Source organism: Notechis scutatus, chromosome 5, assembly GCF_049901735.1.
Source record: "Notechis scutatus isolate UNSWTSFEM ecotype Mainland chromosome 5, rNotScu1.2, whole genome shotgun sequence".
Classification (NCBI taxonomy): domain Eukaryota; kingdom Metazoa; phylum Chordata; class Lepidosauria; order Squamata; family Elapidae; genus Notechis; species Notechis scutatus.
In genome coordinates this window covers 46586969-46599094 of record NC_142013.1, presented here as the reverse complement: position 1 = coordinate 46599094, position 12126 = coordinate 46586969, and the positions used below count along the sequence as shown (strand labels likewise).

At 37.1% G+C, this 12126-nt stretch overlaps 2 protein-coding genes across 4 annotated transcripts in view; both read right to left on the bottom strand.

Moving 5' to 3' along the window:
- Nucleotides 1-12126, bottom strand: part of CXADR (CXADR cell adhesion molecule) — a 225769-nt gene that overhangs the window by 148292 nt on the left and 65351 nt on the right. The window lies entirely within an intron of this gene.
- The window catches only part of LOC148130466 (uncharacterized), a 203408-nt gene continuing 199146 nt past the window's right edge, over nucleotides 7865-12126 (bottom strand). For all 3 annotated transcript variants that reach the window (XR_015749814.1, XR_015749815.1, XM_087966662.1), the window contains one exon: nucleotides 7865-9189. The gene's annotated coding sequence lies outside the window, so the exon portion shown is untranslated. The remainder of the gene's footprint in view (nucleotides 9190-12126) is intronic.

Sequence of the window (12126 nt, the reverse complement as noted above, 5' to 3'; positions counted from 1 at the left end):
GTTAACACATTTTTAATGGGCCAAGTTTATTCTAAAGAAGTTGAAATTATTCTAAACAATAGTTTTCTCTTCCTTAGGGATCATTTTTCAAAGCATACAGAAATGGAAGCAGTAATACTCAACAGAGTAAGCAAAACTTTGAGTTTACCATTAATTTTGTGTGCATATTTACTTCATGCTTCACTCCAGTAAAGTTTTATCAGTGCAAGCACAGAAAAGTATGGTCAGATGTAGAGAATAATTTTTATGTAAACTAGATTAACTTTTCTTTTTTCCCTTTTTTCTTTCGTTTGCTTGCTATTTCATCTCTAAGTCATAATTCTTATATTATCCCAGAAAAATGGCTGGCCAGCCTTTGCTTGCAAATCTCCAGTAATGGGTGTTCCAAATAGTGACAAGGCAATTTTACCTGTTTTCTATCTTATATATATTAAGTTAAAACAACCACATTAATTATGCCGGATATAATATGCTTCATCTTATAAATGTACTGATTGCATTTATTTGATGATCAATTGAATTGTAAATGGGCCAGAGTATGAAAACTGTAATTTTCTATGATTTTAGATACAATTAATATTTGGGAGGCTAGATGTTGCTTCATTTATTATAGCTTTAATATTTTTAATAAATAAACTAATTGTGGTATTCATTATATTGAACTGTTTTGTTATTAATATTTTATATTTGAAAGCCACATTTATGTGCTTAATATGGTTAAATAAATCCTGTTTCAGAATTAATGTTAAACATTGACATAACATGATTAAATGCATATGTTAAATATCCTTTCTGAATTCTTCCTGAAAAAAATACTTGTGTTGCTGTTATTCCAATGTTACACACTATACTTGATCTTAATCCAAAGACTGAGAAGTGATATTGCAACTCTAATATTGAAATGCAATTGTAATGATAATTAATTTCTCTAACTTAATTTATATTCAACTTGGGTTTTTTTCCCTTCTATTCAATCATGTCTGATTCTCAGAGACAACTTGAACAAGACCTTGTGGTTTTCTTGGCAAGGCTTTTCAGAAATGGTTTGCCATTGCCTCCTTCTTGGGCCTAAGAGAAAGTGAGTAGCCCACAGTCATCTATATTTTTGCCTAAGGAGGGACTAGAACTCAGTCTTCCGGTTTCTAGCCAGATGCCTTAACCACTACACTAAACTGGTTCTCCAAGTAGAATGTTAATAATCAATTAACAAGTTCTTCTGTGTGTGTGTGTGTGTGTGTGTGTGTGTGTGTGTGTGTGTGTGTGTATATATATATATATATATATATATATATATATATATATATATATATATATATATATATATTCTGAGGTTCTCATGGTATTTGTATGTGGATCTTTGGTTATTCGGGTTTTCTCCCACGTAAGATTGGAAGTATCTAGGCAACGTTTCGATGAAGTCTCATTCATCATCTTCAGGCTTGTGTCTTCGGCTCTGTGCTTCTCAGAGTAATGTGAGCTTGCAGCTGCTTCTTCCTTTTAACTGATAGTGGGGGTGTGACTTGATTGGGTGGGGGCTGACACCCACCATGAAGATGCAGCATGACCAGGAACGTGAAGCCAAACAGCAGGATCACAGCTCACCAGCTCAAATCCCCCAGCAACTAAGACTAACCTGAGCACAACCAAGCCCCCACCTGAACAGAACACCCCTCCAGCCAATCAGAACACGGCCAACCCCCCAACCAATCAGAACACCCCCCCACCCAATCAGAACACAGCCAAGCCCCCACCCAATCAAGTCACACCCCCACTAGCAGTTAAAAGGAAGAAGCAGCTGCAAGCTCACATTACTCTGAGAAGCACAGAGCCGAAGACACAAGCCTGAAGATGATGAATGAGACTTCATCGAAACGTTGCCTAGATACTTCCAATCTTACGCGAAAACCCGAATAACCAAAGATCCACATACAAATACCCGCGAGAACCTCAGAAAACATACATACATACATACATATATACATATACATATACATATACATATACATATACATATACATATACATATACATATACATACACATACACATACATACATACATACATACATACATATATATATATATATATATATATATATATATATATATATGTAATATATGTATGTTATATATATGTTATGTCTCACCTTTCCACGGAAGATGAGAAGTCCCAAACTCCAACCAAATATAGGCAGGCAAGAAGATTCAGTATTTACAGAGTTAATTCCTTTAAGCAGGCAATGTTCTTGGCAGTATCACACACGCTGCCTGCCAAGTCCGACAAGATAACCACAAACATTAATCACGAAAGCTTTCAAGAAACAAGATACACTGAAGTTCGACAGAAAATTCACACTTTGTCCCGTACAGAGTTCTCAGAGAAAACACACTGACTTTTATCCCCTGTGGGGTGTGTCTCCATGACTCAGCTCACTCTCTCATTCGTCCATGCCTCCTACGCTGCAGCTCACACTTTTTCCTGCGATGCTGCCTAGCATCAAGCCAGCATTCATCTGCTTGATTCTCTGTCAGAGGCTGCTCCGATATGCCCTCCTCCTCCTGATTAGCCTCAGGCTGTCCCTCTCGGTTATCTGCCAAAACCTGAGGCATAATCAGAGAGGAAGGCATTGCCGAAAAGGAAGGTCCTGGGGAGGAAGGTATTCCCAATTCCACCTCCTCATCTTCCGAGTCCTCTTCCTCTAACAATGCAGACTCAGGACTCGGAGCCACAATATATACATATACATATACATATACATATACATATACATATACATATACATATACATATACATATACATACATACATACACATACATACATACATACATATATATATATATATGTATATATATTGCTTGGAAGAGGGGCCTCTTGTGGTGTGTGTGTGTGTGTGTGTGTGTGTGTGTGTGTGTGTGTGTATATATGGAAGCAAAGCGTGATCTGAGCTGCCGTCTCTCTATAAATACTGAAAAACACCAATCTCCCTCACCATACTCAAACCCAAACCCACCCCATAGACGAAAGGCAACCATCCAGAAATCAGACCATGGCTGCATCACCAGCGGCCACACACACATACCCCCAAACCAAGCAAACGGACACACGCCATGAACACATAGCCAGGCCTCAAACTCAGAGCCAAACCAAAACCTGGAACATCACATCACAGCCACCCACTCAGGATATCACATCACAGAACTCAGGAGGCTACACCACAAAACCTCAGGATGTTACAACACAGCCAACGACCCAGGAAATTACAGCACAAGACCCAGGATGTCAAAACAATAAAACTCAGAAGGTCATCACACAGCCCATTATCCAGGTCATTACAGCACAAGAAGCTGATAAACACACAGCCAGTACCTCAGCCACACATGTTCTTATGAATAAGCCAGCCAATCTGCAAACATCAACTCCATCAATCAATCAAGAAATGACAACACAGCTAACCTCCCCACCAGTATTTCTAGAGAGACGGCAGCTCAGATCATGCTTTGCTCGCACAAGCACAAAGCTGAAAGCACCAGCCTGAAGATGGCGAGTGGGACCTCATCGAAACGTTGCCAAGATACTCTCAATCTTACATGGGAAAAGACCCAAACACAGCAAGACCTGCATATACATATACATATACATATACATATACATATACATATACATATACATATACATATACATATACATATACATATACATATACATATACATATATATATATATATATATATATATATATATATATATATATATATATACACACATACATACATACATACACACACACACACACATATATGATAAAGATGTTTATTGATTCTGCATGCTGAAGCATGGGTCTCCTAAGCCATAAGTAGTATATTATGTTTTTCATCACTATGTCATCAAATGAATGAAAATACAAAAATATAAAACAAAAGAAGGTGGTGATCAAAGTAACTTTCTTTGTCATTTTGACATGGTTGTAAAAACCAGGTAGAAATCTATATTGTTATTGCCTATACATGTGTGTGTGTGTGTGTGTGTGTGTGTATCAGAATTTCCTATATTGGTACACAACTGATGACAATCAGGCCAACATTTTTATTTTTTGCTTTCCTGGTAAGGAGACGTTCACAATGAAAAAGATAGACCTTAAAGTGTTAAACACTGAGGGAATTATCAGTAATCTTAGTTAGATGTGTGTAACATATAAATTAGTATTACTGATTTTGCTGGTTTACTGCAGTGAAAACAGAATTTATAATAGTAGTGGCTGAGAATTATAGATATTGAAATTTACCACATCTGGAGGGCCTACATTTGGAAAAGCTGTACTAATTGTTAATGCTACTGAAGTTAATAAAAACTTCAGTGGCATTAACTTTTGCCCACAGCATAAATATATTTTATCCCCTATATCTAATAGAAAGTATTGCCTTGACTGTAAGTTTCTGTAGTTTCTGTAAGCAACAGAAGTTTCTGTAAGCAACACCAGAATGTTTCCTTCCTGCCTTTCTTACAGGATTAGGCCAGTAATTTCTTCTAACAACTGATTCTCCAAACTGCTTAGAATGTTAATAACCGGTTCTAGCGAATAGGTGCGAACTGGTAGAATCCCACCCTTGCCTGTACTCGGTTCCCAAAAAGACCATTTTTAGAGTGATCCAGAATGATGGAGGTTGCCAGAAAGCATGGTAGTAATCATATTAATTGCCCTATTTCTATGTACTTTTTGGCAATTGTAAGGATACCAGAATCAAATAGTAGGCATGCAAAAGAAATGTGTCCACAGAGTTCAGCTATAATTTTTTTGGTTATCAAGGGCTCAATCTTTTTGCACTTGTGACAATTTCATTTTCATTTACATAGAGATTTCAAATTAAAAGGAAATAATTCAAACTACTTATACTGTAAATTCCAAAACTATATCTCATAATACCATGCTTATAGGTAAGTAGACATACTTGGCAGTTATTACTAAAACCTGTTAGGTGAATAGAGTGATATCACCCTTTCATAAATCTTCCCTTCTGACTGCTGATCCTAGGTTTGGTCAAACTGGGATTGACTGCCACCTAGTACTTCCTCAGGCCTGAGGGTATATCAGGAGGCCCATAAGAAATTCCTCATGGATTCAGAAATCTGCCAGGCCATTTCTGTAAATTGTCTGGTTAGTGTCTGGCATTTGGAGACAAACTGAACTTTCAATGAGTTTGATCTCAAATGACTTGCCCCTGTGCAATGAAATTGAGATGCTCCTGAATCTTCTGAAATTCTGTGAGTTTTGTGGTGATAGAAGCAGTGCCTGCAACATCACTGGATAAGGACTACAGATGACGAATTGAAAATGGATACACAGTCAGCCTATGCAGTTAATAAAAGAGATGAAGAATTGTTAACTTACTGATTTCACAGCCTCTTGGTTGATGACAATGAATTTCCTTTTAGAGAGATGAGAACAGGAACCTATTCCACCTGCCCTTTGTGATTGTTTTGCATAGGATGTTGTTGCTGGCCAGTAACTTACATCAAGGTGGTGGTGATGCGATTGAGAGATTCTCCTAGCAGTCAATCTTACATGGGATGCCAACGAGATTGATCTTCCCTTCCCTCTTGTTTAGCATTTACACAGAGAGAGAGTTATTGCTGTAAAGTATTTGGAATGCAGTGTATGGGGATATGCAATCATACATGGTCATCCAGTGTGATGGACATAGCAATAGCACTTAGACTTATATATCGCTTTATAGTGCTTTACAGACCTCTCCAAGCGGTTTACAGAGTCAGCATATTGCCCCTAATAATTTGGGTCCTCATTTTACCCACCTTGGAAGGATAGAAGGCTGAGTCAACCTTGAGCCTGGTGGGATTTGAACTGCCAAATTGTAGGCAGCTGGCTGCAGAAGTAGCTTGTAGCACTGCACTCTAACCACTGCGCCACAGAGGCTTCATGCTGTGAAAATCTTATTTTGGGCCTGAAAACTGTTAATCTAGAAGGGAGAAGACAGGCTAAAGTTGGATGCTACCAGGATGGAGCTGTTCTTTGTCTTTGGTGGCTAATGGCTTCAGAAAACATTGCCCTGAGGGAGCAGGTCCACAAATCAGTGGTCTACTATTAAATGGGCAGATGGAATTCATGGCCAGGATAGCCTAGTTTGCTAGTTGTGATTCTTCCTGGACAGGGAGTGCTATGGTGATTCATCCCTTCATTGCTATGCATCTGAACTACTGCAGTACCTTCTACATGGGTTGCAGCTTATACAGAATAAGGTGGATATTTTGTTAGATTGAGAAAATTACCATGTGACAGTAATTCTGCAGGCCCTGCAGGTTTACTGGAAACCATGTTATTGAAACAGATACTATTATAAATCTTTAGTACTCTTAACTTTCAAAATGAAATAAAGTTCTACTTATAGCTCAGGAACACTTCATCGAATCTTAAACTCAGTCCCTGACATTTCCAATTGAAAGGATTATGTAGGAAGCAGTGAAAGATCAGTTATATAATATGAAGCTAACAGTATAGCATCTAGTATAAATTGCAAGGTTGCAATAATTGCACTATGTGAATTGCAATGTCATGATGTAAATTCTTATCTTTTGTATTTGTGTCTTGACTTTGACCCAATGAAGGTCACATTGTGTTTCAATTCACATTTTCTTGTTGGTTTCCTTTGCCTCTCTTATATTAACTTATGCAGAAGTCCTAAATGTTTTTTATATTGTTTTATTGTTAACATAGTTGTTCTACTGTTTGGCTTATAATATGCCACATTGATAAGACAATTCATCTTCACAATAGGAAATTTCCATTAGCTTTAGTCAATTATGTTCATCTTGTAGTCCCCCTTCCTCCCAGAAATGAAACAATGTTTAAGCAAAAGCATTTACAGGACAACTTCAAATTCCTTAAATAAAATTATGAAAACTATTTGTGAAATCAAGTGGATTGTGAGGAAGATATGAGATAAAAGTGTCAAATAATTCTTACACTTCTGTTTATTTTGCTGAATGCTAACATTGACATCCATTGGAAAAATATTACCTGTAATTAAGATGAGTTTAAATGTAATAACTATCCATGTCTTGTGATAAAATGGTTTTGTCTTCTATATAGATCTAGAACAATTTAATTGAATACTTTGATTTGGGTTAAATAACTGCATTATGAATTGTAGTTTCACTATATCAGTTGCATGTCATGAAATATCAGTAGATTCATAGCTGGCTGAAAAATCATAGTCAAAGATTACTCATTAATAGATCATCAAACAGGAGAGAGGTGTCAAATGAGCTGCCACAAGGTTCACACTACACCCTTTTTAATTAATTACTTAGATGAGGCATAAGGGATTTTTAAATCAAATTTTGCAAGACAAAAACAAAATTCAGAACAATCTTAATTGGTTAGAAAAATGTGCTGAACATAACAGAGTGAGATTTGATACGTTCTTCCTCTAAGAATCATAAAACAAGTACCTTGGAAGGTGTCACTGATAATGCCAAGACCTGTTGTATCATACCAGAGAGCAGAACACAAAATAATATATTCCAGGGAGACAGATTTATGCTAAAAATGTCCTAACAGTAAGAGCAGTGGAAGCAATTGCTCAAGAGCTGTGATTGGCTCTCTGTACTGGACTTGTCCAAGCAGAGGATTAATATTTCATCATACATTTAGATTTCTGTGTGCCATGAGGTTGACTTCTAAGGTCTAAATGGCCCCTTCCAATCTTTCAAATTCTATGTCAGATTTCTTTAATATAAATAGCCAGTGCACTGTATAATTATGGTTGGAAGGAAATATAACAACATATTGAATCATTCTGCAGGATAAGGACAATAAAAAAAGAAAAAAGATCAACTGTAATCAAAAATATTATTCTTGGAACATTTTTGATGCATAAACAATTTGTTTCAGCCTGCAAACTTTGGATTTTTCATAGTAGTGGTTGGAAAAAGTAGAACATAGGAAGCTGAGGAAAAACCTATAAATAAAGCTGTTAATTAACAAATAAATTAAAAACACTGGTTATTCTTAGCACTATTAAAATACAAACCATGAAATAGCATGTCTCTAATTCAGACTGCTAAATATTTCACTAATTTTTAGTACAATGAATAAAAATATATATCTTGTCAGCACATGCTACCTTATCTATGCATGCTGGTGTTTTCTTTCTATATTCATCCTTTTCATATAATTTCCTCTTTGGCCAAAAACCAAAACAAAAAACAATGCAGATAAAATTAAGCAATAAAGTCCAAAGCTGCTGGTTCCCCTCCGCCTAGGTCCCAAGAGCCTGACTTGTGATTGTTACTAAAAACCTCACAAGTTAGGGTCTCAGGGACTAGGAAAAGTCCGATAAGATCCAGTTGAATTCTTCTTCAATTAATCAGAATGGGTTTAGTGGTTATTTTATTTAAGTAGATTTGGAAGATATAACAAGTAGTTTTAATACTGTCAAAATACACTTTCAATTTTTCTGAAAAAAAATAATCTATTGCATAGAGGCAACAGAGATTATATTTTTAAAGCATAAGGCTTTCAAATGTGTATATTCCAAAGAAGTCAAAGGAAATAAATACAGGTTAGAATCTGCTTCCTTTTCTTCCATAGCTTAAACAATGCATCCATGGTTCAGCCTTATTTCTCTAGTAGCATTTCTATAGTGGGCCCTGAACATAGTATGTATTCCGATCTTAAAAGGCTTCTGTAAGAAGAATGTGTTTGGAATATATTTAACTCCCACTTAATCAATTCTCAGATTATTTTATAGTACATTTTTTAAATCTAGTATAAAAAAGTGACATCCACCAGAGTATTTTTCACTCCTTAAATTTATAGTGACTTTCAACAACTTGTTATTCTTTTTGCTAGATCACTTGAACAGCACCTGATCTTTCAACAACAACAAAAATCTTCATGCAAAATAAAAATAAAAAATACTCCCTTGCTTCCCATCTTTTTTTTTTGTCCAAGTCCAAGACTTTTAATGACAGAATCAGAGCGCTGAAAATATTCACCCTTGCCTTCAGTATTTTAATTTGAAGAATGAAAAAGAATATGTCTACTTTAGGAACAGATCCATGATGTTCAGCAGAAGAAATAAAAACCAAAGAGAAGCCACAAGGGTGCTGGTCACTTAAGTAGAGTCTGGTGTATGTAACTCACTTAGCCTTGTTTCAAGATGCAGATCAGCTGGGGGGAAGGGAGGAGAGAGAAAAATAATTAGAATACCAAGTTATAAAACAAGCTATAGAAAAAAAAAATCTTGAGAAATATTTTTAGTGATTAACACCCCCTCTACCCTTCAAGTTGGTTCTCCATACTCTGCAGCCCCCTCTTCCTGTTTCCACACTATGTTACGTAGGTGTTCAATTACTTGAAACATTTGAATGAGGACAAAATCCTCTGTTGCAAATAACTCTTTCTTATTTGCTCTCCAACACAGCTTGAATGCATAAGTTCAGGCGTGAAACGGTTAAAAACAAAACAAAACACCAGCAGCATTATGTATGCTTTTTGTTATAATTGTAATACGGTTTTCCCAATACCAATTTGACCAAACCAGTAATTAGGAAGAAGGGGGGGGGGGGGAAGCAGCTACCTCTCCATAAATATATTAACATAATTGCACCATCCCTATCGCACAGACCCATCCTCCTTAGGGGATACATCTGATGCTCAGTAGATGGAAATCAGTCAAGATTTTAGCTCCTCTCCAACGTACCTTCGCTTCTCCCTGACTGAGTGGGTTTTACCTCCCATGAATATGCACGCGCACATTCAGACAGGCTTTCCTGACACCGAGACGTGAACGCGGCCCCCCGCGCGCGCTCCAGCACAATACCCCCCCTTACCAAAAAAAAAGAGTAGACGCGCGCGCACGCACAAAGGCAGGCAAGGCAAGGCAAGGCAAAAGAACGGCTGCTGACTCAGAGGGTTGTTCGCGGGGCGGGGGTGGGGGGAGAAGAACGGCATTCGGCTGGCATTTGCACTGCGCTCCTGGTGAGTAGTGACATTCCGGCGCGTGGTCTCCAAACATCCGCCCTCCTGCAGATCTGCTGGACCGCAGGGTTTGCCTGACGCCCATCCTCTAGTTCTTGCAAGAAGAGGAGGAATAAAAAAAATGGGAGAAGAGGAAAGGGAAGCAGCTCGAGAATACTCCAAGCCTTCATTTCTTTCGAAGGCTCCCTCCCTCTTCTTAGTTTTCCATCTTTTTTTACTTCCTCCGTCGCTGTATCTCAGTCGTTGGACATCTTTCCGGAAGAAAATGTCTTGAGCTGCAGTGAGCCAGTTGCCTGATGGTCCTCCCATCTCTTCGCAGTCCTATGCCCACCCCCTTTTCTCCCCCTAATCAATAATAAGACAGCTTTCCAAATGCAGTTTGAAAATAGGCTCATGCATTGATGGTCCTCCTCGATTTTCTGCCTCGGGAGCAGCGGGCAAACTTGGCTCTCTCTGTCTCTCTCTCTCTCACACACACACACACGTGATGTGGGGAGAAATAATGTCAGCAAGGCTTAAACAGACTTAGAAGTTCTCCTGCGCCTTCTTCAGCTTTTCCTCTCTTCCCTCTGCCTCAGCATCCATCAATGGAAAGGATTCCTCAGTTACACGCGGCTTCTCCCAAGCGATTAGCTTGCAACATTTTTATTCTGGTATTTTAAATAAGAAGTTAATAAGAAATAGAATCGAGACTTTTAAAAAGCAAAGGGGGATCTTGGGGCTTGTATTTTTTTTCTTTTGATAAGTTTGAAATATTTAACAGCAGTTCTAGACTTACTAAAACAAAGTATGTATTCCTTTGAGCCTGAAGAAGTCTGTTGCTCTGTTCCTGTGGGTGCAGTTTTTACATGAAAGGTGTGTGTGTGTGTGTGTGTGTGTGTATCTGTGTGTGTTACACAGAGCAACTAAGATTAAAATGTGTTGTATAACAGTATATTGGTATGTAGTGTTTTTGAATTGTATAGATGTCTTCGGCATGATTCCATTTATGAAAATACTAAGTCATTTGGCATAAATAAAATATACATCATCTCAGTTAAACTCAGCAAAAGCTTTGCTGATTGAAATGTTATAATATGTGCTAAAAGTTACAAACATAGATATTTTGTTTGTTTCTCTTTAAAGAATAAACTGATGGATGCTGAATAATAAGCCTGTTTAATTGTTACCATGTGACACATTGATTTCAATGCAGAAGGAGCATCTTGCACAGGGATTTGAGGCTTTGTAATCCATGGGATAGAGTGCAACACTGTTACCATGACTGAACTATCAGTTCACTCTAACCTTTTGGTACAAAAGCAGATGTCATCATTCAGTGCCACAAAACTGCACTAATAAAGATAATAAATGGCAAAGAAGGTGGGTGGGAGGCAACGTAAAGTATATCTCTTACCACAACGTGAAAATGAAAATATTGCAACAGTTATAACAGAATGATGATGTCTCTACAAAGGAAAAAAGAATTCAATGCACATTTCTAAACTGTAACAAGAGTAATTAATAAAAAAAACTCATAAGCAAGAAAGAACATTGCAAAGGGAAAAGAAAAAAAAAATGAAAGGAATGAAATAAATCAATACAGAAAGGTTAAACTGAAATCAGGCTTGATTCTAATTAATACAAATTATAGGAGCATTGTAGCATTCTGTGTTATATGCTTCTTTACTTGAAAAAGATAATCCATTCAAAATATGTCTACAGCATGACTTAAATTGCTTATTGTTACCAACTGTCTATATATTACAGTGCTACTTTTTGCCTTGAAATCCTTTGCAAGTACTGAAAAACAAATGAGCTGAAAACTAGGGAATAAGGATCTTTAAAATATGTGCATTTGTCAAATAAGCATACATGGAATTGAACTTTAAATCTCTTTAGCTCTGACTCACTTATTTTTATATAACAATTTTTATTTTAGTTGCTTTTCTTTTTCCCCCCTGTATCCGCATTACCCTGAATAATACAATTATTAGGAAATTGTCAATAGGCTACTATTGCCTATTGACATGCCTACTGAGCATGTGTCTTCTGCCAATAATCTATCATATACCTTAAGTTTTTTAAAAACTTTTTCTTCCAAAACAGTCTATGACAACTTTGCAATCCAGAAACAACAGATGTACA